The sequence below is a fragment of the Vipera berus genome (assembly GCF_964194415.1).
Source record: "Vipera berus genome assembly, chromosome: 1".
NCBI lineage: Eukaryota > Metazoa > Chordata > Lepidosauria > Squamata > Viperidae > Vipera > Vipera berus.
This window is the reverse complement of record NC_138202.1, coordinates 168,162,196-168,189,571: the sequence shown is the minus strand read 5'-3', so window position 1 is coordinate 168,189,571 and position 27,376 is coordinate 168,162,196.

Below are 27,376 nucleotides of genomic sequence, written 5' to 3'. Positions count from 1 at the left end.
CTGCTATGCTATCCATTTGTTTCCCTTTCCACTAATATAACACTGCCACTGTGGATAACAGGAGTAGCATTTGAGACTGTTGCCCCACTGGGTGGTGGAATGTAGACTTTTTTGTGAAGATGTTAGTTCTAATTTAGGTCACGTGGGAGGGAATAGTAGTGTGAGTAGTAAAAACAATCTATAATAAAGGTAGGTGCAATAGGAAACCTTGAACTAGCTGTTCCAATAGACGGGATCCAACAGAATCAAATCCATTCATACAGTTTTAAAGAGCTGAATTAGGGGTGAGCTTGTTCTTGGATTGTTCCTTGATAAAGTTGGGTATCTAACTAATAGGACTATATCCATCTACAAACTGTAGAGAATGAAAGGACAGACCCGGCTTGCATTGCAAGAACTTGGTTGGGTGAGGACGAAGAGGTATGCCTGTCTGAGATTTGCTTTCCTAGTTTCTAGTCCTACAACAAATTCAGTGTGGAGTTCAGGTAGATCTCTCAATCCAGATATTCTGGACCAGGGGTCCCCAACCCCCGGTCCGTGGACTGGCACCAGTCCGCATGATGCCAGAAACCAGTCTGTGTAAACAAGTGAAGCCCCATTTGCTGGAGGCAGGAAGCACACAAAACCACATGCCCTCTGGTCCACAAAGACACTGTTGGCAAATGGTATTGGCAACCACCAACTTACACATGTTATCACACACTATCTGAGTGTAATATCTTAATAAAGTGACAACCACCCACTCTAATGATAGAAAGATTAACATCCTAATTAGCTGGATATTTGGTCATTAATGTCCAGTTAAGAGAACAATCTCCACTATACATAAAAACCATCAGTAAGAAGCTGAGAAATCTTGTCTTTAAGAACCTGGGAAATAAACTGAACTCTAAATTGGGGGGGGGGGGGAATCCAGGTTTTGCTTTTGCTGATCTTTTTTCCTATCTATGTCTTCTTTTAATCTTGTTAAAAAAAATCTGGAGCTTGCTTTCTGTGGAGGTGTCAATTATTTGTGCAGACTTCATTTCTAGAGCAGAAAAGAAACCTTGGTGATAGATTTGAAGACTGAAATGCACCACCTACAGTAGATAAATAAATGTGGACAATTTGCAAGCTACCCAGACTATGACTTGTTCAACTACAGTATGAGATAAATTAGGCTGGTCACAATTCCAGTTAAAGGCTATGTTTTACCGATCAGGGTAGTTTAAATTAGCAGTTGCTTTTGGCAGAAGTTGTTTTAAATAAATCTCTTTTGGGATCAGTTTCAGTTAGACATATTTTCCAGCAAAAGTTTTAACTTTCACTGGCTGTAAAACACATTTTCTGTGACAAAATGGACATGAAGTGACAGTTTGGTATTTTGATTTATTAGACCAGTATGATTTTACACTGAGTTGGCTAGAGAGATACAACAAATTTTGATGCAAAAGAGAACTTCTGAAAGAACTGAAAAATTCAAAAACCAATGATATTATAGACAAACGCATGAACTACTCTGGTTTCTCCTCAAATGATATAAATCCATGCCATTTTCTTAGCAACAATATATAGCAGGGGTTTGCACCCGTTTTCTTTCAGAATGTTATTTGATTTTCCACTCTAGCCTACAACTTGGATTTTCTGGAGTACTTGCTTGGTTTGACCCACTTAATTTTTCAAGATAAACCAAGTTTAGCCAGCTCCTGCAGTGAAAGAGATTGCCATATCTTAATTTGGCTTTTCATGAAATCTTAGCTTATCTGAAGGAAATCTTTCCATCATAAACAGACATATTTTGCTGCTACATATAGATATGAAGCATTTCCCAATGTTGAATATCTCAAATTAAAAATTGGCTTACTATATTGGTTCTGAAATGCACCAAACTGAAAAAAAATATGGAATTAAGTTTTATTATGACTTTAAACCTATCCTAGTCTAGACATAATCCTGTCTAATAGAATATTCTGGATGTCAAAATACATAAATCAATAGAGTGGCATCTATACATGCAGAAGAATGTAACAGAGCACAGGACAGTGATTAGAAAATCTGCAAGTTTTCCTCAGATTTGTTTTGGTTGTTTTTTTTAAGAAAATCCTCTTCACTAATAAAGTGAGCATACAAGGCTTCTAGCTTGACCTATATTTCCCTCCCCTCTCCCTTGTAGGGTCCATTTTATGTAATAGTACAGCTCATGCTGTAAATAAATAAATAAATGCTACAGTCTTTGGATGCTATCTCTTTCCCTTACAAATTAGAACTGTGTGAAGTGACGAATATTCAACTCAGCCAGGAGCTACATCTCACCTTACTGAAGAATAGCAGTTCTTTCTTTTATTTAATGAGGCTCCTGTGTGTCTCCATTTGAAAGCAACACTGACAGGATTATAACATCAGACATAGTAAAAAGGTTTTTTAAAAAAATAAAACTATGAAACAATAATAAAACACTAGATATAGCACCAAAACACACAACTTTTCCTCAAACGGAATAATGATTCCAATCTTCTCACAAAAAGCCCCCTTCCCACAATGGCTTTCCAAAAATATGACAGAGTTTAGGGAATTTTGATTTCAGGGGATGCGCTGAAATAGACAACAGAATTCTTACTCAGATTCTAAACTACATATCAATTTAAAGATGGCAACCAGCACCTGCAAACCAATGTTGTTTTTATTTTATGTTATTTTATTTTATGTTATTTTATGTTTTGTTTTGTTTTAATTTTGTTTTATTTTTATTATTTTTTATATATATACACACACATATACATATACATACATATATATATATATATATATATATATATATATATATATATATATATATGTATATGTATATGTGTGTATATGTATATATATATATATATGTATATGTATATGTGTATATATATATATATATATATATGTGTGTGTGTGTGTATATATATATATATATGTGTGTGTGTGTGTGTGTATATATATATATGTATATATATATATATATATATATATATATATATATATATATATATATATATATATATTAGGCAGCCCTTAAAATAGAGGAGTTACACATGTAAACTGTCATGAACCCATTACAATTTGAGCTGCTGCATTCTGTACTTATTGTAGTTCCTAAGTCTTATTGTAAAATAGGTTACAATAGTGCAAAACAGGTGACTAAAGCATGAGACTGGAAGTAGAATACAAGAGAATTGTGCCAAGAAGGGAGAGAGGGATGCATTTCCAACCATGGCAAATGAGAAACAGATGAATATGTCTGTTATGTTTTAATGTCTTAAGAAGTTATTAGTCACTCATTTAAGGAACTTCATAGAAAGATGTTCAAATAGCTTTCAGAGACACACTTGAATAAGTTGAAAGACTATTCAGAGAAGGCCTCCTCAGGGTACCGTCGGCTAGACAATGTCGGCTGACGACCCCCAGGGGGAGGGCCTTCTCTGTGGGAGCGCCAGCCGTGTGGAACCAGCTCCCCCATGAGCTTCGGATGGCCCAAGATCTCCAGTCCTTTCGCCGCGGCCTCAAAACACTCCTTTTCCACCTGGCTGACCTGGACAGGATTTTAATTATGTTTTTAATTTTTTAACTCTAATTTTAAATTTATTATTTTAATTTTAATTTATTGTACAGAGGCCTTTAATTTTAATTTTATCTTAACTTCTGTATTTATTGTATGTTATTGTTGTTAGCCGCCCTGAGTTCTTCGGTAGATAGGGCAGCATATAAGTCCCAATAATAAAATAAATAAATAAATAATATTCATTTAACTTGCAATATTCTGTATTTTAACATTGTTTTTTTTCTTCCTGGAATTAAACCTGATTAACAAGACAGTGCGAATATTGCCTCCTTAGACATGAGCTGCTTTTTAGGAGTTTGAGAATATCTGAGAAACTGAATATACAAAAAGCAGCTTGGAAAGGGATTTTCCCTCAAATTGTCATCAAAAAGGCCCCTTCAAAGAACTGCACAGTCATATATTTTCAGTGCACATTACAATTGCATAGACTGGTCCAACTGAGTTCATTATGCCTTTGAAAAAAGGAAAAAAGAAAGCGTTCAGGCCTACGCCAACCATACCCTGAAATTTGACTACACCCAACTGTCATCTTTGCTTTGACTGGCAGTAATGGGTAGAATAGCTTTCCGCTTGTTTGTTTGTTTGATTGATTTCTATAGCTGCCCATCTCAGCATCTGGGCGGCTCACAATTCAGAAACATGTTACTGTTAAAATCTTTAAAACATTTTGAAAAAATAGTGGAAAACATTAAAACACTAAAAACTTTAAAATGTCTAATTCACATACATACAAAGCAAAGTTTTTGGATGAGTAATACAATATTTTAGGGAAGCACCCAGAGTAGGTTGGACTTCAGAATGAATGGAGTATAGGTTGTAGCAAGGGCTCCCTTGCTTAACTGCCAGTTGTTTTGTCTTCCCCATTTCAGAAAAAAAAAACAACTTTAAACTTTCCATCTCATTCACCTTTCAGAACCTTGACCCCTTGGGAAATGACTTGAAAGAAAATTTCTGAGCAATGATACCCTGTAAACCAGTTAGGGCAATGCAATCCTCTGCTTTTCTTCAAGAACAGGCCAAGAGAAGGGTTATAATTAAGGACATCCAGATGATTTTTTTTACTGCTCATAGATAAGCAGGAAAAATATTTTTCCTTCTCCTTGGCACTCTCCTGCTAAAGTACCCCCCAAACGAGGAGCCTCAGCCATAGCCAGGTTTTCTATGATAGAATGAAACCATTTTTCTCCACTCAAAGCAGCGAAAGAATATTTTGTGAACAGAAGCAAATGTGTTTGTGGGTATGTGGAAACAAAGAGAGGAAGACAAACTTAGACATAATATATCATTACCTCCCTTTTTTGCCCAGTGTAGAATTGCTCCTATTAGAGATGATGCTAAAACCCAGAGAGAGGTGAAGAGTGAGAATCAACAGCTGATTCCCTGTATCTCTTCAGCTTAATTTAAGCAGAGTTCAAGCCCTGCCAACTCTAGGTGAACTCAACTGCCTTGGTAACATCCCAGCAGCATGTTGCAAATAAATTCCTGATGTGGATGAGTTATTCCTGTTAACAGTTTCAGTTTTCAAAAAAATAATATATATTTTTTCCTAAATACAAAGGGTGGGGGAGTTATCACTGGACACCAAGGCAGAGTGGAGCTGATTTTTAAATAACAATATTATCTGAATGGACTCCTAGAGGTAACTAGTTCGGTTATATACTGCCTTTCTTCTCTGGGATCCAGAATTCCTGGTGATTGATCTTTTTGTCCCACAACCCAGGCAATTCTGTTTTTAATCAGCTTATATCATGTTGAAATTTGGATCTGCTAAGCCCAGCAGCATTGTGTTAAAAATACATTCCCTTGCTGGTCGAATAGTAGTTAAGGAACTGATTATAATGTTAGTACACCCAGTGCAATTTGCAGAATTGACCAAAATATAATGGATGGAGAATGTCTGCAAGACTTATTGAATATGCACTGATATTTAGTCTAAAATCAGAGTTAGAGTTACACTGATACACAGGTTCAGAAATCCTGCCTGTGGCACCAAAGCTCTCTTTGACTGTGCTGTGGAATTTTGGAGATGCAATTACCAAAAATCAATTATGCTAGCATATTTTAAGTTATGGGAAAGAGAAGGAGTACAGCAAAGAAGGGGGAAGAAATAATTATGGAAGGAAAATGGTAAAATCTCAGCCTCATCTACACATAAGCTGCTGTGTTATCCAATTCAAATGAAGTACCTAGTGTATTCCTCTTTTACCCCAAAAAACCTCTGATACAGCCCCCACCCAGAAAATTATTGTCCACATGTAGCTTAGTTTATCAATTCCCTTTACGTTAATTAGGCTTCTGTGAGCAAACAAATAGGTATCACCTATTGTCACTTTAGCTCTTAAATTCATGGCTTCTCCAAAAGGAAAGTCATAATTTAGAGCAGTGATGGCGAACCTTTTAGAGACCGAGTGCCCAAAAACCAGCCCCGCCCTGTCCCACCACCCCGCTCTGCCCCCATCTTGCTCGCTCCACCCCACCTACCCACAAGGCCATTCACCGCCTCCACGGCCCGCCGCAGATCACCCAGCAGCACCATGGCAGACACACCCTCCGCCCGCACCTCGCAGCATCAACTGCACGCGATGGCGGAGTCTTGTCCCCACTGCCCGGCTGCCATGTCCTTGGCTGCGCTGCTCCATGCAGTCCGCGCTCAGGGACAACTCTCCTCTGTGGGGGCTGATGACGAGGGGGCTGGGGGGGAGGCAGGGCTGGGGTGATGGTGCGCGTGCCCACAGAGAGGGCTCTGAGTGCCGCCTGTGGCACACGTATCATAGGTTCGCCACCACTGATTTAGAGCAAAACCCCCCATTATTAGAGGAGTAGCAACTAAAAGATGAAAGATTTTAAAAATAGCTGTGCTGGAATCAAAATATTTTGCATGAGGTAGAGCAGGGGGTCTTCAAACTTGGCTGCTTTAAGACTTTTGGACTTCAGTTCCCAAAATTCCTCAGCCAGCTAGCAGCCAAGTTTGGATACCCCTGAGGTAGAGGACAGTTATTCTGCTTTTGTGGGACTATTAAAGCATCACACAATGTTCTAGAATTGTTAAAGTGTTGAATAACGAATGGATGACCTTCTGAACATTCATCTGTCCTCATGATAAGGAACAGTATGAGTTATAGTTCAATATCTGGAGGTAAAAAAATGTTGGTGATCTCCAGATGCTATCCTGTTCAATGTCTACACAAGCCTATGAACATTAGGTAATATAAAGAGGAGCCAGTGAATACAGCACAGTTGTAGCCAAATGGCTTTCTCTGATTATTGTGATTGTGTCGGCCTTGGGCCATCCTAAATGAAAAGGAATTGCCAAGGAGCAGGCAGCTTCCCCTAGTCTTCCATCCACCATGTAATAACTTATACTTCTTCCCACTTTCTACTAGCTAGTCAATATCTGCAATGGGAAGTGTGAATCAAAGCAAACTCTGAGAAAGGGCAAATATATATTCCCACTTGATGGAAAAGAGAGTCCAGCAGGAGTCAACACACCTGGAATGGGTCTACTTACAGAAAGCCTTCCAGTTCAGACCAACACTTATAAAATGTGTTTTCATGGAGAAACATATTTCTCAATTGCATCAAGTCAAGCACAAGAGTTAGCCAGGAGAGAACACTGAAGATGCTACAGATGAAGAATGTCAAGTGGGGGTCTCCATCCCCCTTTATTTTTTTCATTTTGGAAAGAGAGAGTTTCAGTCTGAACTCCATTCTTTTGGGAAGCTATTAATCATCCTGTGCACAGTAATCCATAAAAAGAAAAGCGCACGAGAAATTTCTTTTCCTTTCTACTTAATTTCCAAAATTATTATGACATTGCCTCTTCTCCTCCTCCCTTGCCCCACAATGACCTGTCCCCAATGCAACATAGCTGTAAATTGTTTAACTGCTGTTGCCCTTTGTAGATAAAGCTCATTTATGCTCTCAAACATTATTTTGCTTACACTGAGTTGCACCAATTGTTGAACACAAGAAATCATGCTTCTTGTTATGTATGCAGGCACCTGCATAGCAACAGCCACCAGGGGGCGTTGGCCTGAACGGTTTTGGCGGGAAACCCAGTTTCGGCGGGAAACCTAGGGCCAACCCCATTGGCTGTCCGCTTATCTGGCTAGGTATTTAAGGAGGCCAGGTAACCCTCATTCCTCAGTTCGCTACCCCCCCCTCCAATAAAGAGCTGAACTCTCACACCGGCTGGCATCTCTTCCTTACACAATACTTCTTGACTAAACTAACTTGATGTCTCCATTACTGGAAGCAGGTTTTTGTTTGATATAGAAGAAAAAACCATGAAACTGTGTTATACAGTTTCTAATAGGTTAGGCAACAGCTAAATCTTTCAGTGCTTGTTATATGCAGCTTTTAGTACAATACTGAATGCTAAATAAATCTGTGGGTGGAAGACATCTGACTAGCAGTGCTCAGTAAAGCTCTTGAGAGAGAACAACTGTTTTAATGTACATATTTTTTTTGATGGCAAAATATGCCGAGAGCTAATATCTTGGAGGAATTATTGCTGAATCAGGAATCTTTTGCGCTTTCCAAGCCAAAGTTTTTAAAAAGTACCGTTAGTTAATACTGCAGTGCTGAGTGCTTGAGTATAGAAATACCATTGCAGTCAGGAGGAATGCCAATTGAGCAAATTCTTGCACACAACTGGTCTGCTTACCTCTTGTGATTGTCTTCAGTCTGGGAAAATAAATTGAAGGGAGGGAGGGAGATTTAGTGAAGGTTTTTTTTTCCTGCCCCAGAGGTGAAAATATACCAAAGAATGAAAGTCAACCTTGTAGTAATTTTCTTCCCATCACCATTTTTTTCTTTAAATGATTTTTTTTCCTTAGTACTATTTTCAAACTACCCCAAGAATTAAAAGTGGTGGTTTCTCTCAAGGTTCATTCATCTTGCTGCATTATATTCTCCCTCATCTATTACCAAACAGCCCAAAGATTTTGACCTCACCTGTTCTAATGATAACTGCAGCCTTCAAACACAGAATGCAAAGCAAGTTGCCAGCTTCCTGTTTTAAGGAATTTATGGATTATCTTGGATTCCATTTTCCTTTTCCCAAGAAGATGATTTGGATTGTTGCAACTGAGCATTATTTTTAACCACACAACCGTGGTGCAGTATGGTAGACAATATTTAAAATGAAGAGTCCTGTTTTGGGTTTCTTTTAAGGAGGATTTGCTTGAAATTTTCCAGAGGTTTCTTTTTTTTCTTTTTTAATAAATAAGATGAATGTTCTTTGAATGAGACTAATAAAAGAAGAAAGGGAAATGGAAAGTAAGATCGTGTCTGATAGAAATTTACAGAAGGAAATCTAAAACAGCAGAATGTGAGGAGACGTACTAATGATAACGGTGTATGCATGTTCCATAATTGAACAGTATTATTTACCTGTCAGTTCAAAATGGCTCATTTGTTGAAGTAATTGAGTTCTGCACAACTACTAATAGAGATCCAGATTCACTATGGCTAACATATCTGAACAGCGGAATTGGACACAGAAATATTTCATTTCTGGAAATCTAAAGAGAATTCATTAAAGTCTGGACATCAACTCAGTTTCTTCTGAAAACTGATAATAAAGAATCATTAACGGAAAAGATGCCAGCTGTCCTGAGCTTGCATAATTTGTATAATTAAAGTCCAAGTAATTAGACAGTACTAACAATCTTGTGTCTCTTTGGCTCTGCACGTTCTGTTTAGCAATTCAAATATATGTCAAACCAGTCCTGCACACCAGTTGCTTTTTCCATGAGAGTCGGGACAAAGCAGTGTAAAGAGGAGTAAAAAAAAATGTAGTTAACATGCATACAATGATGCAAAAGATCCTCCAGATTAGTGGTTGGGTGAAAGCAGAATTATTTCTACTGCAATTTATGAAAGCTGAACTAGAAACCAAAACCCAAAAATTAACACTGTATATAATTCGGAAAATTATTGTACCCACAAAATTAGAAGAATAATGAAGCACCCATAGTAGAAGGTTAGAGTCTAAAATTGATGGACCTTGTGGAAGTGAAACTGAAATTGATCAAGCAAAAAATGATGAAGACTTGTTTAAAGGACTGGGAGCCTTAAATGGAATTTTGTCAAAAGAAGAAAAGACTGAATGGATGATTTATGGATTTGGAGATTAAAAAGAGTTAAGGAGTGAAAAAGTAATTACTCAACAGAAATAATGATGGAAGTCATAATTCTATATTGTCTCTATCTTTTTTGCTTGCTTTTTCCTACCTTTTTTATTTTTATTTTTATTTTATTTTTATAGTTTCATTGCAGTGAAAAATTCTAATAAAATATGTAAAAATGTAATTAACATGAAATAAAGTATTGTAATCTGTCACGGCAAATAACAAAGTTCTTACTTTCTGGATGGAAATTTCTGCTCGACGTCATTTTTTATGAGCTCAGTAGATAAAATATATACACGTATTTGAGCATGCATTTTTACATAGGTATTTTTCCCCCCACCATGTACCACTGGAGCTTGGCCTCTGTGGAAGCTGCATATGGATGTATGTCTGGGGTATCAACAACTTTGGCTTCCAGTTGACAGTAATGAATTTTCAGTTTAAATGCCAGTTGTGAAACACAAACCTACCCTGAATCATCTTTAATTTGAAATCTTCCCAGCCATATTGAATGGCTCCTGAGGCATTTTATCCTTTGTCCCTGACAGGGATACTTTAAAGAGATGGCACAGATTGAATAATTTCCACCCAGAGAGGATTGGTACTATATGCGAATGAGCTGTAAATTCTGACAATTGTTTTATACATCAGGGGAAGCAGTTGAAGACAAGAGGGTTGTCAGGTGTGCTGTACAGGTAGATGAATTTCCATCTATAACAGAATTCAGTTGTAAATGCCTCTGACAAATGCCAGGAGCCTCAAGATGCAAGATTAATAACCACATGTTCAAAAATTCCATCAGTGCTTCCTTCAGCTGTGTGCATTTTGTCTCTTAGTAGAGCTAGGCCCATTCTTTCCACAATAATCAATTTCCGCTGGTCCTTCCACCATCCAGAAATTTTCTACTACTTTGAACCGTGTTTGGGTGCACATCTAAGAAATCTTCAAGTCCAGGAAAATTGTTCCTTCCATAATTTTTATTTAATAAAATATTATTAGCTCACCTTTCTCTGTGATAATTATATCACATATGGATTAAATATTGAAATGATAGTATAAACATTTTAAAAACCCATTATAAAGCAATAATTTAACAATAACATCAATTCAGCAGAACTGGCTACATATTCTACACTCATACTTTAAGAGATAGCTTTGAGGGACCTGCTCAGTATAAGATGTTACGTTTTTGCATTCCTCTTTCCTCTCTTCCTCCTCTATCACAGCACAAAATCTTTTGCTTTCAATTAATCCTGTAGTTGTTTGGATGGCTCTTTCTTAAGCGTTAGTCAATATTAAGCAGAGCTATTCAGATAAACCAGCTTTATAAATCATGGTTTCAGCAAATCATTTTTTAAGCAGGCTTCTTATAGAAAACTATGGTCTGAACATGGCCATTCTCAGATAGACTCTTGGCTAAAGCTCTGCTTTTCGCCTTATGCTTCAGGGATGGGGGATTTGAGGCCAATAAACATTTTAAGTAAAAGGGGTTTCCTAGATAAAAAGGATTGTTGAGATTTTTAGGAAAACAGAGGAAAAAGAAAAACAGACTAGTCAAGCAACATGTACTGAGGGATAGGTTGGCACCACAACACCTGCCAGTACAAGTTCTTGGCAGCACCAGATAAAGTCAGAAGATTTTGACACAAAGTTGACTCAAAGTTGTGAAGAACCTCTTTCATGCATTTACCTTTCTCCATATGAGTAATCCTTGCTTAAGCAGCCATAATTGAGACTGGCAATTTAGGCATTAAGTGAGACAAGCATTATGTAAATTTGTGATTGGGCTTACAATCTTACCTCAGCTTTCCTTTGCTTTACAGAACTACAAAGATTGTGAATGCAAGGATTGTTCACATAGTAACTGTGACCTTTCCTAAATGAGGCTATTACTAAATGAGGCCTACCTGTACTTTAACATATATCAGAATGTGATAAATAGATTTAACAAATAGATTTCAATCTATTTAATAAATAGATTTAACAAAACTTTCTATTATTATGAAAGCTAGAATGGCAAGTTTGGTCCTCTATCATATTTTCATTTTAAGAGAGAGAGAAAATTAACAGTGCCATTTTTCAATCTGATCTTGCATTAGTTAGGTGTATTAATTAGTGGCACAACTCCGTTCGAAGAGGCATGATGACTGGTATGATTAATTTCTACATAACTAAGGAATAAAAAATTAAGGGGTATGCTAAATTTATGGTTCCAAAGGAAAAGTAAATGTGTTTAGAACATTGCCTCTTTCCTATAAAATAAATCAATAAGTAGAACATACTTACACCCAGTAAAGTTTAACCCCCAAAAATGCTTTTTTTTAAAAAAACACTCTTTGACAATAGATTATGATTATGATATGAGGCACAAAGGAATATTTACTCTGGTATTGTTAGGTGACAAATAAAAGTCTCTTTCCCTCTAAATAAATTGAGCACTTTTATTTTAGCAGGTTGCACCTGAAGACAGCCCAAAGTCAGCTTTCCAGAACTCTACTCCTGAAGAATCTAAGAATTGGTGAAAATAAGATTATTATTTTTTAACAAATAAAGATTAAGATGTATTCAGCTTTAAATCCTGGAAAACAAATGGCATTTTCACAGCCCAAAATGTCATGTTCTCTTATTATATTATAGTTGTTGTTCTTTCCTTTCCTCCTTTGTGTGGAATGGATAGGAAATCATTTGTGCTACTGCAGAATTTCAACATTTGAAGTCAGCATGAGCTAAAATCATCACAATTTTCTTCAAACCATTTCTAAGTCTTTGGGGAATGAAAGGAATGGTTGTGCAGTAGATTAACCAATGCTTAATTGTGACAAAGTAGCTGAATCCTGATCTGTAACAGTGATGGGCCACTATGGGGCCTAGACCTACATGCAACCTCCAGGTTTTCTTTTGCAGGCTGGATAAAGCTTTCCAAATCTGGGCTGCAAAAATCCAGACAGTCACTTGATGGCAACAAACATTAAGCTTTGGTCTACTGGAAAATGCAATTCAGATGGCACATAAATCCACAATTGGATTTAGCTGGTATTATTATGAGGAATAAGCAAAGACTGAATCAGACTGGTATCAATCTAACCCTAAGCCATAGTTTGTTTTAATCGCAGACAACTATACAAAACCATAAGTGACTGGGTGTGCAGAACATACTCAGTCAAAAACAGACAAATTGCAGGTTTGCCTCAGCACAGTGGGACTCTGAGAATAACAAATTGTTAGTGTGAGAGATGTGGCACCATCAGGAGCTACACCAATTGTTACTGCACTCATTAAATTACATTTTCGCGCAACTTATTAAGAAAAATAATTCAGAACACTGTTGTTGGAAAGCTCCATTTCACTCAGCAGAGTACAAAGGAGAATAATTTTTCCACAATGCTATTTGTTTGATTTTAGAGCTGCTTTCTCTCCAGCTTGACCAACAAATTATGTCTTTGGACCGAGATCCTTTTTTTTAAAGTGATTAGAGGGCTGGATCTGGAATGAGAAAAACTAACTAACTTCAAATGCCTTTACTTGGTTGTGGACTTCATAAAGTGATTTGGGGGAAAAATGCTTTGTGGGTGAAATGGAAAGAAAGAATGAAGTGCTGATCCTTGATCTCCTTGCAGGAAAGACAAAATGTACTGAGACTAAATAAAGAACATGTTGATAATTTCCAGTTTATAGCTCTGAACTGCTATCCTCAAGATGAATTTAAGTGAATTCTTATTTAACCATATGTTTTCTACTCTGAAAAGAAACATTTGAATGTTTGTCAAGCTACACACTTCTGCTTTTTTTAAAAAAGGAATATCAGCATGAATTTTTTTTAAAAAATGCCTAGAAGCCATACGAAAGCAATGAAATTATCTTCTTTCCTTCTTACCAATAGAGACATCTGACATTTAATCAGTGCTGACACCAGTAAGCAGTGCTTTTTTTGTAAAAGAAAAAGGTGCCAGAACTCACACATGTCATACAACCCGCCTTGCTTACCCTACAAGGTTCCATCCAAAAAAGGTGCCGGAACTCCGTTCTGAGCGTTCTATGAGAAAAAAAGCCCTGCCAGTAAACATTTCATTATTAACTATTATTTGAGTGGCTCCAAGTTTTTTAGACACACAGACTAGTTTTCTCTAATTTGCTTCTGCATCTGTTTGAGATTTTCAAATTCGGCGGGAAATTCATGCGCATTTTCAATTATACGAAATTATGTCCTGTATGGGATTTTCGCACACAATTTTCTAATATGCTTGATAACCAGCTCAGTTTTCTTCTCTTCTAGGGAATATTTAATTTTCAGTAAATGTTGATCAGTTTTACAGCTGGGTTTTCAGTATTTAAATCAGCTTTTTTATTCTCTTGATTTACATCTAATCTGTTTTATGGTTGTTAATCACTCTGACACCATTTGTTAGTTGGAAGAGATATGTTGCATGAATAAACAATGTGCTTTTTTTACACTGATGAACTATATTAAAGACTTTAGAAAGAGATGACAAAAATGGTAAATGCATTCTGGCTAGTATTAGATTAGATTAGATTAGATTAGATTAGATTAGATTAGATTAGATTAGATTAGATTAGATTAGATTAGATTCGATTAGATTCGATTAGATTAGATTCAAATAGATCTTTCCATTCCCTTCTTGAAACCATTGGAGTATAACTTTGGTCCCACTTAAATAGCTAAAAGATACATATTCTGTATATTTTGATTTACATCTTTGAAATAGGCTGGTACCAAACAAAAGTCAACAGTGAAAGGTTATTTTGTCTATGTAGATTTCTTCTTGGGTTGTGGTCAGCTATTTGCTAAAGATATAAAGTCTGATTGATAGCAAAGGTCTTAGGTTTGTCCTGCCAACTTCATTAACTAGAATAATTGTAATTGTCATGTCAGTATTGTGGCCTGGCACTCAGCAGGGTCACTCAATTTCCGCTGCAGTAAACAGCTACGTTTAGAGTTGTGTAATTTATGAGCAATGAACTGCAAGCACGTTGTGTGTATAGAAGCTAGGTGACCATTGCTTGGCTCCAGTGAGTGTTTGCCAACAGCAGGGCTTTTTTTGTCATAGAACACCCAGAACGGAGTTCTGGCACCTTTTTTGGATGGAACCTTGTAGGGTAAGCAAGGCGGGTTGTATGACATGTGTGAGTTCTGGCACCTTTTTCTTTTACAAAAAAAGCACTGGCCAACAGTATGTGTGATGCTTAAAAACCATGCGTGAGCACAGAAGAATAAAAGTCTTCTGCTATGGAGAACACAAGGGAATGAGCAACAACATCATTTTGGTTCGACATAATTTATGGCCATGATATTCACTCTGTTCCAGCACATGAATACTTCTGTTCCTGTTTTGTTCTTCATATGGTTCAATTCGACTACACAATTTACCCAAGTTAAGAGAATTGACTTCTAGAAATTCCCAAACTATCCCTGGCCTGGCAAATGGCCCGGCAAGAGGTTCAGCATGGTCCAGAGGGAAGCAGAATGCTCCTTCTTAGCTTAGATGAATTTTCCATATCTCCATTTAAATTTAATCTCCCGTATTGGATAAGCTACATAATGAAAGCTGTTTCTATCAAAAACTGCCTTTGGGTCTCTGGATAAAATGCTATAAAGTAATGACTTCTCAGTTTACATTCAATCTAAATAAGCCACTTGTTTTTCTCTGACACAGCTACATTTTCCTGTTTCTTTCCTCTGTCCTTTCTTACGCATACTTCCCTTTCACTCACAGCCACATCTGCTAACTATACCGTTCATTTTCTACCCTTTTCTTCTGCTTCCTCTTTCACTCCTACAGATGCATGAGGGATTTAGCATTTTTTTCATGATGTTCACAATCCCTGGGCTGCAGAAATCCAAGCCAGAAGTTTCTTAAACTATTTGCTGCCACCTTATGATCAACCGCCAACCTAGCAGTTCGAAAGCACGTAAAAATGCAAGTAGAAAAATAGGGACCACTCCGGTGGGAAGTTAACAGCGTTCTGTGCACCTTTGGCGTCTAGTCATGCCGGCCACATGACCACAGAGACGTCCTCGGACAAGCGCTGGCTCTTCAGCTTTGAAACGGAGATGAGCACCGGCCCCTAGAGTCGGAAACGACGAGCACGCATGTGCGGGGAAACCTTTACCTTTACCTTTTACCTATGATCAACCAGAATGCACCCAAATACAATACACAGGTAATTCCCCCAGGTATGAATGTTCATTTAGAGTGTTTTCACAACAATGAATTTATTCAGAAAGGGTACTTATATTAGAAATTCAAAACTGCAACCAAAAAGAGACTTCTGTAGCCATGTGACTTGTATTCACTCACTGTTGCATGTTTAACTCTGTGACTTGTCTGGGCCATTCGGGTTATGAATGCAAGTTCCTGAAGCTGGAATGGTGGAAGGTTTTTTTGTCCCTGGTCACATGGCCAAGCAAGATCTGATGATTTTTGCAGCTGGAGCCAGTTTGTTTCTCTTGTTTTGGTGCTGGTGGAGGATCTGCTGCTGCCTGGACTGGAGTGCTAGAATTGCTTCTGTAAGTATTTTATTATATATTTGCAAGCTCTTTGGGAACTGCTCTGCTTTTTAAGTACTGTACTTTGCAAACTATTGTGTTTGTAAGTACAGTACTTTGCAAAGATCAAGTTTGTTTGCATTTGCCTTGTAGAAATGCTAGCCAGAATCAATACAAAGCATTCTATAATGTTGCATTTCCTTGCTTTTATTTTGGAGATTAAGGTATATTACTATAGTTTGTAGTTTTTTAAAATTAAATTGCCTCCAGAAGTAGTGGGTGCCCCATCACTGGAAGCTTTTAAGAAGAGACTAGATAGGCATTTATCAGAAACACTTTCTTGTGAGAGCAGTGTTTTTTGTTTTTTTAAAGCAACTGCCTCACCCCACCCCTCTGGGCAGTTGAAGACACTTGAGCTGACTAGCGGTTGTTGTTGTTAAAAAAGCAACTGCAGTGGTTACAAGCTCTGCTTGGAGGCAATTTAGTTCCTGAGCCCAGCACTGGAAACAGCTGATGGGTGGCCAGGAAAGCCTCTCAGTTCAGTTAACTGGCAGCAATCAATTAACAAATCGGAGGAAATAGTGACCCATTTGATTCAATTAATGAACTTGATTTTAAAAGTTGTAAAGTTGAGTCTGATTCATTTGGTGACTTTTTTGACTTACAATCCTAATGGAGAGGCTCCATTAGGTTTGTACAGAGGACTGCCTATAGTCTTAAGGCATATGGACATATGATCCTAACCTCTGCTCCATGAGGCCTCACTAATTTTGTCTGCGTCACATCCTCCCAGGCCTAGAACATCCCGCCAGAAGTGCATGGATGCCACTTCCGGAAGTTCATTCTAGGCCTCGGAGCCCCAGGTCTACATCCAATAAGAGAACCGGTTGTTCAGGTATTTGAATCCCACCACTGAAGCAGATGGCTAGAGGCGTGTGCAGCTTTGCAGGAGTTGTAGAGAGCACCAGATGGTCAGACTGGATTGCAGACTCAGGACTTTCAAATCCCTTGGTGATTGCAGGCTGTTGGAGTACAGTGAGAGGGGACTCATCACCTTTATGGTGCCCAATGCTACTAGACACATTGCAAATATTTCAATCCTGTCAGTAAAGGAAAATACGGTAGCTCAGAGGTATGAAATGAGAGGGTCCTTAGTGCTATCTGAGCTTGTTTTCTTGCATACATTTCATTACCCAATGAATTAGGTAACATCATCTGTGCTAGAAAGGAGTACGGTTTATATTCTGGTGACAATTTATATTCTGGTGGGGGTCTTAGAGATGCTTTGATTGGACTGTATGCTGTTGGCTTCTTTGGCAGTTTCTTGATTGAAGTATTGTTTACTTTTAATCCTGCCCTGAGTGGTAGTTGGGAGTTTTAGAGCCTCATGCTAGAAGCCTTTGGGGAAATAGTTAACATTGTTATCAGCATGAATATTTTTTTCAAGGGAACCCAAAACGTATTATTCATCCTAAAAAAGAAAATGTCATAACAAATAATTGCAGCAGTTCTTGAAAATATGCAGGCTTATTCCACAGCTACAAAACAAGGCAAGATATGACAGGGCATCCACAGCAAGCACAGAATACGAGAAAGTCTACCAGAGAAAGTTACATTTAATTATTTAAGAAGCAAAGTAAAATTCCCAGCCACCCCCCCAAAAAATTGATCACTTGGTAAACCAATCAACTAAATTCATTACAGACATGCATCACAAAGAACAAGACAGGGTAGCCTGTTTAACATATGCAATCTTCAACCTTTAGCTTCATTCTGGCTGGTGCAAATTGTTAGGATATAAATCAAGGGAAATGACTCTGAAGCATACAATATTGTGATTTTAAGAACCACTTTTGAGATTGCGATTTTGGTTTTGACAAGCTGGGAAGAACAGACATTGCAGCAACTATGAGTGAATCAGAAATGGCAGGGTATAAAATTATGATCTTTTCTAGTTGCACTGTTAATGAACTTTGTCATGCTGTAAAACATCAATTGCCAATTTTCCCTTTTACGCTAATGGTTGTTCTGATGATCCACAGGGAATCCTGGGCAAGATTCTCAGACCTCAGACTTAATTTTTTGTTTGTTTGTTTGTTTTCTGTGCTGCTAGTTTATTTATTTATTTAATTTAATTTGTATACCGCCCTTCTCCCGAAGGACTCAGTTGCTGGAACAATGCCTGTTCCCCAGTTTCTCTGTTTTGTAATCATCCAGTTACCGTGTCCTCTTATAGCCCTAATGTGATCTGTCCTATAGATTTCCACTGGACCTTGCTTGCAGTTAATACTTTATCTTGTTTTCCTCTTTCCAAACTCCAACTCTTGTGTTGTCTCTGCTGGTCACCAATTAGTCTCAGCTGAAACAAGAAACTTGGCAAGTTTACTTTTCACATTTTATAATGACTTTTTCAAAGACAGATCCAGGTAGAGCATATACAATACCTAAGACAAGATGTTCTTTCATCAGGAACGGGCAATAGAAAGAACAATCAAATTAAACTGAGCAAAAACTCCTAGCCCCTTCTGCTGCTTTATTTATTAGGAGTAGCGATGAATCCAGCTACATCCAAAATGTGTATTTGATCATTCAGACAGAGTGCTGCCCACTGCAAAAGAAAATGTACAGGAACTTTTTCTCACCAGGACTCAACGTGGTTGGTTTCATCCATCTTTTGAGTGCAATAAGGCAGTGCTGAAGGATATGACATCAGAAAAGGAAGTTAAGTCTCATCTCTATATTTATTTATTTATTTAGCGTATGGCTGGTCACACACAGAATTAAAAGCACTTCATATTTACAAGTTAGAACAGTTAAAACAATTTTTTTTTAAAAAAGAAGCAATTATAAAACCTAAGAGGAAAACAGAAATAACATTTCAGAGTTTAATGTCGAGTTTGGAGATCCAGTCAGTAGCTGCCGTTGTTACGCAGAGGAAGTCCTTAAAATCTCCTGGGTATCTTCTGTTAGTGTATTCCCTCACTATAGGTTGGATAGTCTGTCGGGGAGCCCCGCAATCACATTGTGCTGAAGGTGTCTTTCCCCATTTATACAGAGAATCGGCACACACCCCATGAGTCGTTCTAATTCTATTGTATGTCACCCATATGTGTTGGGGTAGATTAAATCCTGGAGGTATGCTATTAGGATTAATATGCTCAGAAATATCTTGGGAGGTATAGCTACTCCATGCTTCCATCCATTTTTGTATAGTGCTCTGATGTTCGGCCAGCAGCTTAAGCGCTGTGAGGAGTGGTGGATTTCTTGACTTTAATCGACATCTTAAGAGATCAGAGGTATAGGCATGAATGGGTAGAGAGGAGTTTAGTAGGATCTTGCTATACTCCTGAATGAGAGCTTCTATATTGATGGAATGCAACTGACTCTCTCCCAACAATCTCATCGGCAGAAAACACTCTAAATTCCCAATAAAAGTTGATAAATCTCAACAAAGGTCTACATTTTAGAGTAAAGTACACCATGCTTGGCTTGTTAAATGTAACCCCATGTCTATTATGGGATACAGCAAAAGGCACAAACAGGAAAGGTTTGCAAAAGTTATGGCTAAATATGGGAAAGGGAAGTTTGCTGGAAAAATCATGGGTACGGAACATGTAGCACTGATTACCCTATGTCCATGATAGAAATAACTTTGCTGAATATTGCATTATGCATATGTGCAAATGCTGAGATGTTAGAAAAGAAAAGAGGAATTACTGTAAAGAGACATGGAAAAAAACAACTTGTGACCCTATGACATTAACATGCTCTATATGGTAAATGCTGTATAAAGCCCCCAGTAGACTTTGGGGGTGACACGGGCTTCGAAACAGAGATCTCTCTTGTGTCACTTTCTTCTGCAGGATAAATATTCTTTACAATCTCCATCATGATGTGTTCAGTTTTGGACCTGGGCACACCAGGCAACGAACTCAGTGTTGGACTGTGACAGTATCATTGAGCAACCACTGAACACAAAAGACAGAAGAGATTGCTGATGCAGATCACGCACAAAGGAAACATGCAATATCCCTTGCATACTATCTGTTGGAGATGCTGACCTAAACAGTCACACAAAACACCGTAAAATAGCAACTGCAGGTCAAGCAGAGATACTTTTCCTATAGTTGTCCATAGGGGATGCAGGTGACCAAATATACATTTCAATCTCACAGCACGTTTCATTGTTTTACGATCATCATAATTTGCAGTACACATCTATGATTCTTACCATATCTAAACTAAATCAGAAGATGGAACTAGAGAAAATGAACTGGAGAACTCTGGCAGTGAGTTGTTGTTTTTTTTCTCATCTCTACCCTGTCTAGTTTTCCTAATGGCTGCAAGATCGTACTGTGAAGCTCACTGTTTTCCCAAAGGCATTTATTAAAACTGATGGCATGTTTTCTGGGTGAATTCACTGGAGGAAGTGCATCATTTCTGAACAGCTGTTGCTCCAATAAATAGAAAATCACTGATTGGATTTTATTCTTGCTGTACATTGAGAAGGCGCAAGAGGAAAGATTGACTACCGAATGAGTGAAATGCAAGTTATCGCCCCATTTCTCAGCAACGTTTTTCTGTTTTCTCTTTTAAGTGGGCCTGTTGTTTAATAGGCTTGGCTCATTTAGGGATATCATTAAATATAAGGATTGACAGTTAATGGCTTGAGATCTCAGGCTGAGGCCTTCCAGCATCACATTACATTTTAGAAACTTCATCAGTTACTTATTCTCACATGGATCCAGTAAACAAGCAATAGGCATTTAAGGCTTCTCAGTTTTCTTAACACAGTAGTTCTTCCCTTATGTGCATCTCTCATGCCATATATCAAGTGCATAGGAGCCAAACTACATAGAAATAAGTTGCACAACTGTATTATAAAGATCTAACTCTGCCTAAGCCTGTTTGGTTAGTTGCATATTTATTTTTGCAAATGAGCTGGTGACCATAGAGTCTAGAGGCTGTTGAGAGGTATTGCCAAATTTGAAGTAATCTAGCTCAGAATACAAAATTGCCTAGCTTACAGTGTTTAAATGGAATGCAGCTCAAATGCTGGCTTCCTGGAAAAGTTTTCTCACCAACTTGATGCCCTCTGATTTTTGGATTTTTACATTTCTTAGGGGCTATATTAGTTAGGAGTTTTGGGTGTTGAAATGAAGTCCAACTCATCTGGCAAGCACTTAGGGAAGGATTCTCTTCAGCTTGGAATTTGAAATAGTATTCACTACATATATGGGAACATTTTCTGTACAATGTAGACCAGTGGTGGGGAATGATGGCCCTTTTATGACTTGTGGACTTCAACTCCCAGAATTCCTCAGCCAGCCATGCTGGCTGAGGAATTCTGGGAGTTGAAGTCCACAAGTCATAAAGGAGCCATTATTCCCCACCTCTGATGAACACAGAGCTCAGCAATAGAGTTGTTTCTCACTCCAGAGATTTATGGGAAAGCCTAGTAACACTTCACCACCTTGTGATGGAATGTACACAACTGATACATTTGAGTTGTATTGGGGAACTCCAATCCAGTCTTTTTTAAAAAAAATCCCATTTATATCCTGCCCTTCTCCGAAGACTCAGGGCGGCTTACAATCTAAAGCACAAATCAATGTGCTTAGCAATAGCCTTCATTCTCTGTATATGCCTGCTTATTAGGGCTTTCGCCCCCCCCCCCAAGTGGCATTATTACAAAGTCAGCTTATTGCCTCCAACAATCTGGGTCCTCATTTTACCTACCTTGGAAGGATGGAAGGCTTAGTCAACCTTGAGCCTGGTGGGACTCGAACCTGCACTAATTGCAGGCAGCTGGTGTTACTTAAGCCCACTGCTCCACCAAGGCTCTTTTATTAGAAAGCTATTGACCTAATGATTTCTTGGATGTATAAATAAAAAAGGTTTTCCATTTGGGTGCCATGGCATTTAGTGGCAATGGCATCATTTGCATTGAACACTTGAGTCACCTGAGAACAACAATTAATCGCCATGGTTTTGAAGATCAGGAGAGTCATGTTGGACTGGTACAAGGATTTCAGATCCAGCAACCTTTATCCCCACCCCTCTTTTCGTAATCAATAATGACACAAAGCTAATATTTTCCCATATTCTCCATCAGCAAGAGGTACTTTTAAAACCCACTATGAAATCATTAATAGTAAAGTTCTGAATTCCATACTATATAACACTAAATTGTATGGCTTTGATTGCTCCATTGTTTAGATTAGGAAAGAGTGCAAATATCGTACGTAGGCGTTTTATTATAAAGGATCTTTTTAAAAAGTGGGAGAGGAGATATACAGCAGATTCTAACTCAGCTGATTCCTTCAAGTTTAATTAACAAAACTACATGTTGCACATGGGTTTATAATTCCTCTAAGAGAATGCATGTGAGTGTCACCACCTCCATTGTCACAAGCTTTGGAAGCAATTAGCAGTTGTTCCCTTTTGCCAACTTACTATTCATGACTTAATGAATTCCTAACACAGAGGAGGCATATATTCAGCTTTTCAGTTCAGATTGGTATGACTCATAGAAGCACGGGGAGTAATCACCCGTAATGAAGACTAATTATTATAGTGGAAATATTGTAATCATAAAACTGTTTTAGAGTAGGCATCCTTGAACTAATAAAGATTCAAAGGTGTTGATCTCAGTGGGGTTCCTCCTGATAGTTCTGTTACTATCAGCCTCCAGATTAATCTGTTTTAAAAGAAAGTAGGATTCTATAAACTAAGTGGAAAAAAATGTCCATTTTTATGCATTAAATGATGATAGAAAGAGGAAGAATCAATGAGAGAAACATCCCTGAAATCCTAAAGTTTATAGTTCCCATCCTACAAGATTGATGGATATAATAATAATAATAATAATAATAATAATAATAATAATAATAATAATAATAATAATAATAACAACAACAACAACAACAACAACAACAACAATGTTGGAAGGCACCTTGAAGGTCATCTAGTCCAACTCCCTGCTCAGGCAGGAAACCCTATACCATTTCAGACAAATGGCTGTCCAGTCTCTTCTTAAAAACTTCCAGTGTTGGAGCATTCACCACTTCTGGAGGCAGGTTGTTCCACTGGTTAACTGTTCTAACTGTCAGGAAGTTTCTCCTAGGTTGTTTCTCTTCTTGACTAGTTTCCATCTGTTGCTTCTTGTCCTGCTCTCAGGAGCTTTGGAAAATAGCTTGACTCCCTCTTCTTTGTGGCAGCCCCTGAGATGTTGGAACACTGCTATCATGTCCCCCCTCACCCTTCTCTTCATTAAACTAGACATACCCAATTCCAGCAGCCGTTCTTTATATGTTTTAGCCTCCAGTCCCCTAAACATCTTTGTTGCTCTTCTCTGTACTCTTTCCAGAGTCTCCACATCTTTTTTATATCGTGGTGACCAAGTGTGGCCTTACCAAGGCATTGTAAAGTGGTATTAATACTTTACATGATCTTGATTCTATCTCTCTGTTAATGCAGCCTAGCAGTGTGTTGGCTTTTTTGGCAGCTGCAGCAACTGCTGGCTCATATTTAAATGATTGTCCACTAGGACTCCGAGATCCCTCTCATAGTTACTACTATTGAGCAAGGTACCCCCTATACTATACCTATACACACTGAGTATGGCTGGTCAGCCAGCTATGAATCCATCTGGTGGTGATGCTGTCTAACCCACATTTTTCTATCTTATCAAGTAGTAGGTTGTGATCTACTTTATCAAATGCCTTACTGAAGTCCAAGTAAATTATATCCACAGCATTCCTCTGATCCACTAATTTTGTCACTTGGTCAAAGAATGCAATAAGATTTGTCTGGCATGATCTGCTTTTGACAAACCCATGTTGGCTTTTAGTAATGACTTAGTTTGCATCTAGGTGTTCACTGATTCGTTGTTTGATTATCTTTTCCAGAATCTTCCCAGGTATTGAGGTGAGGCTGATAGGCCTGTGGTTTCCTGGATCTATTTTTTCCCTTTTTTGAAGATGTGAACTACATCAGCACTCTTCCAGTCCTCTGATAGTTCCCTAGTGCTCCAGGAACTTTGAAAAATATAGTTCAGTGGTTCTGAGATCACATCTGCCAGTTCCTTGAGAACCTTGGGGTGTAATCCATCTGGTCCTGGTGATTTGAACTCATCTAGGCTGGACAGGTGCTCACTTACCATTTTCTTGCCTATCTTAACTTGTGTTTCTATTCTGTTTTTTATGGCACTATTTTTGATAGGTTGGTATGTTTTTTCCCTTTGTGTAAAAACAGATGCAAAAAATGAGTTAAATAGTTTTTCTTTCTCCCTTCTTGCCACTTTCCCCCACTAATGGACCAATCATTTCCTTCACTTTTTTCTTGTTTTTTACATGTTGAAAAAAGCTTTTTTGTTATTTTTGACTTTGGTCGCAAGCCTTAGTTCATTTTGAGCCTTAGCTTTCCTTACTTTGTCTTTGCAGGCTCAGGCTATTTGCTGATATTCTGACTGTTATGTGCCCCCCCCTTTCCACTTTCTATACTTGTCCTTTTTATCTTTCAATTTATCAGAGAGTTTTTTATGCAGCATGCTGGTTTGTTTTGAGAGCTGTTATTTTTCCTCTTTGTTGGTATTGTGCTAGACTGGGCTTTTATTATCTCACTTTTCAAAATTTCCCAAGCTTCTTGAGTTGTTTTCCCCTTGAGGATTCTCATCCATGGAATTCTTCCCAAGCTCTCTCTAAGTTTATTGAAATTAGCTCTCTTAAAGTCCAAGATTCTAGTTTGACTGTATTCTATTGCTTGTACTTCCATAATGTTGAATACCTCGTACATTACACCAGTGGTGGGATTCAAATATGTGAACAACCAGTTCTCTGTGTGTGGATGCCGCTTCCAGAAGTCCATTCTGGGTCTGGGAAACAAAAAATTAGTTACCGGTTCTGCCAAAGTGGCATGAAGTGGCTGAATCCCACCACTGCATTACACAGATGATACATCATATCTCCTTAGCATACATAACTTTCACTGTCTGTCTATATATTAAATGTCCATACCATTAGTTTCTAAAGGAATAATTTGGATTTTTCTCCCCATGTATGCTTTCCAATAGCAGGACCCTAAAGGATGAACATTGCAGAACGGTTGTATCCAGCCTGCATAAAGCATTTCACCAAAGTGATTTGTACAATGGAGCTGATATGATTTGCTTCAGTGAAGTGAAGAGGTGATGCAATTTGCCTTGATGGAGCAATCTGGATGGCCTAGAATTGCTTTTGGCCAGAGCTGTAGGAAAAAGTTCACAACGTGTGCCAAAACTGTCTAGCCTAAACAGTGTTTTGCTTGAGTTAAGTGGCTGTAAGCAAAATGTGGTACAAAAATTACATTATTAGTGTAAGCATACAGGCATATCAGGATTACTGTTTTGTAATGTTAATAATGCAAGGGAAACACTTGTAAACTAACTTGAAAAAAATTGATTTCTAATACAAAATGGGGAATCTCCCCTCACAAATTGCTGAAGGCATATGGAACGTGGAACATCCATTTTTTACAAACAGCTGAACAGAAATTATCATGAGGAATGAGAGAAGAATCACCAGGCCCTCACCATCTGCTCCATTTATTCAAAAAAACACTGAGAAACATTGGCCTATAGGACCTGATATTTTACTTTCTTTTTAAATTGGTGTTAATGCCCTGTAGTTGTGAAGTTCAATCTTAATAACGAGAATAAAAGTAAACATAAAGGAGTCTCTGTGGATTTTATTCCACTAGTCATTGCCGTCTAAAGGAGATGGTGCTTATCTCAGTTTCAAGGCCATTGAGCCAGCGCTGTCTGAAGACATTTCTGTGGTCATGTGGCCAACATGATGTCACGGAGTACGGTTATCGTCCCACCAAAGTGCTACCTATTTACTTGCATTTTCATGCTTTTGAACTGCTTGGTTGGCTGGAGCTGAGGCAAGGACAGGAGCTCACCCCATCCCATGGTGCTCTGCTCTCAAACCTGGGCTGCCATCTTTCCAGCCAACAAGGCCAGCATCTTAACTGCTGAGCCACCGCACCACCCTAATAATGAGAATAGGCTTGTGCTTATTATATTGCAGTATTCTTCTATTTATCACTCAACCACATTGAATTCAAACTTTTTTTTTAAATGGCACACATTAGTGGTATAATTCTATTGTCTTCAGTTCTGTAGCTGTTTCATTTTACTTCATTTCTGCTGTTTCCTGTTGTGGAAATCTACACTTGAAAATTCCATGCTGTACTCACCAATTGAGTTTAGAAGTAAAGCATGGCAATTTTATTCAGCAAAATTATTGTATAAAAGGGTGTCTGCATAATCACCAAATCTCTTTTTTTTTTAATCCAATGTTCTCGTTTTTCTGAAAGATGACGTGCTCTGCTCCTTTCTGCATGTTTGCTCAACAGAGAACAATTGGGGGGGGGTCATTCTTATGCATGTGTAGTAAGAATATGCATCCTTACTCAGATACTTCAGAGGTACTCGGAATTTGTTGTTGTTGTTAGCTGCGAAGTCGTGTCCGACCCATCGCGACCCTATGGACAGCGTTCCTCCAGGCCTTCCTGTCCTCTGCCATCTTGTGGAGTCCATTTAAGCTCACGCCTACTGCTTCAGTGACTCCATCCAGCCACCTCATTCTCTGTCGTCCCCTTCTTCTATTGCCCTCGATCTTTCCCAGCATTAGGCTCTTCTCCAGTGAGTACTCGGAATAAGTCAGCTTAAAATCAATACAATCTGATAATTATTTTCCATGTCTCAGGTTACTTTATGGATATTACCTTAGACAAGCCACATTTCCATGTAAACGTCAATCAGAAAATTAGGAAGAATTTGCAGTACACCAACAGAAGCTGCTATTTCTAGAAGTTTGACACTCCTAATTGAGACAACTTCTGCATGCCTTCTTTTTCCCGACATAAGACAGCCAGTGATTTCTTATGATCCTTGGCTTGAAGAAACAAGCTTGTTAAGAGTGTGATTCTCTTGGTTAGCTCTGATAGATATTACATGGCTGATAGGCTTTTTTTTAATGTCAGCAGTGCTTGGGTTTATTGCTGTAAGTTGAAAATTCCCAAAGGTACAATCTCTAAAGGATGTAAGAGTAAGGAACAAAGAGATCAACTAATTAGACTTAATTAGAGGATTTTAGTGAGGCATATTAGCACGATTGGTTTAGC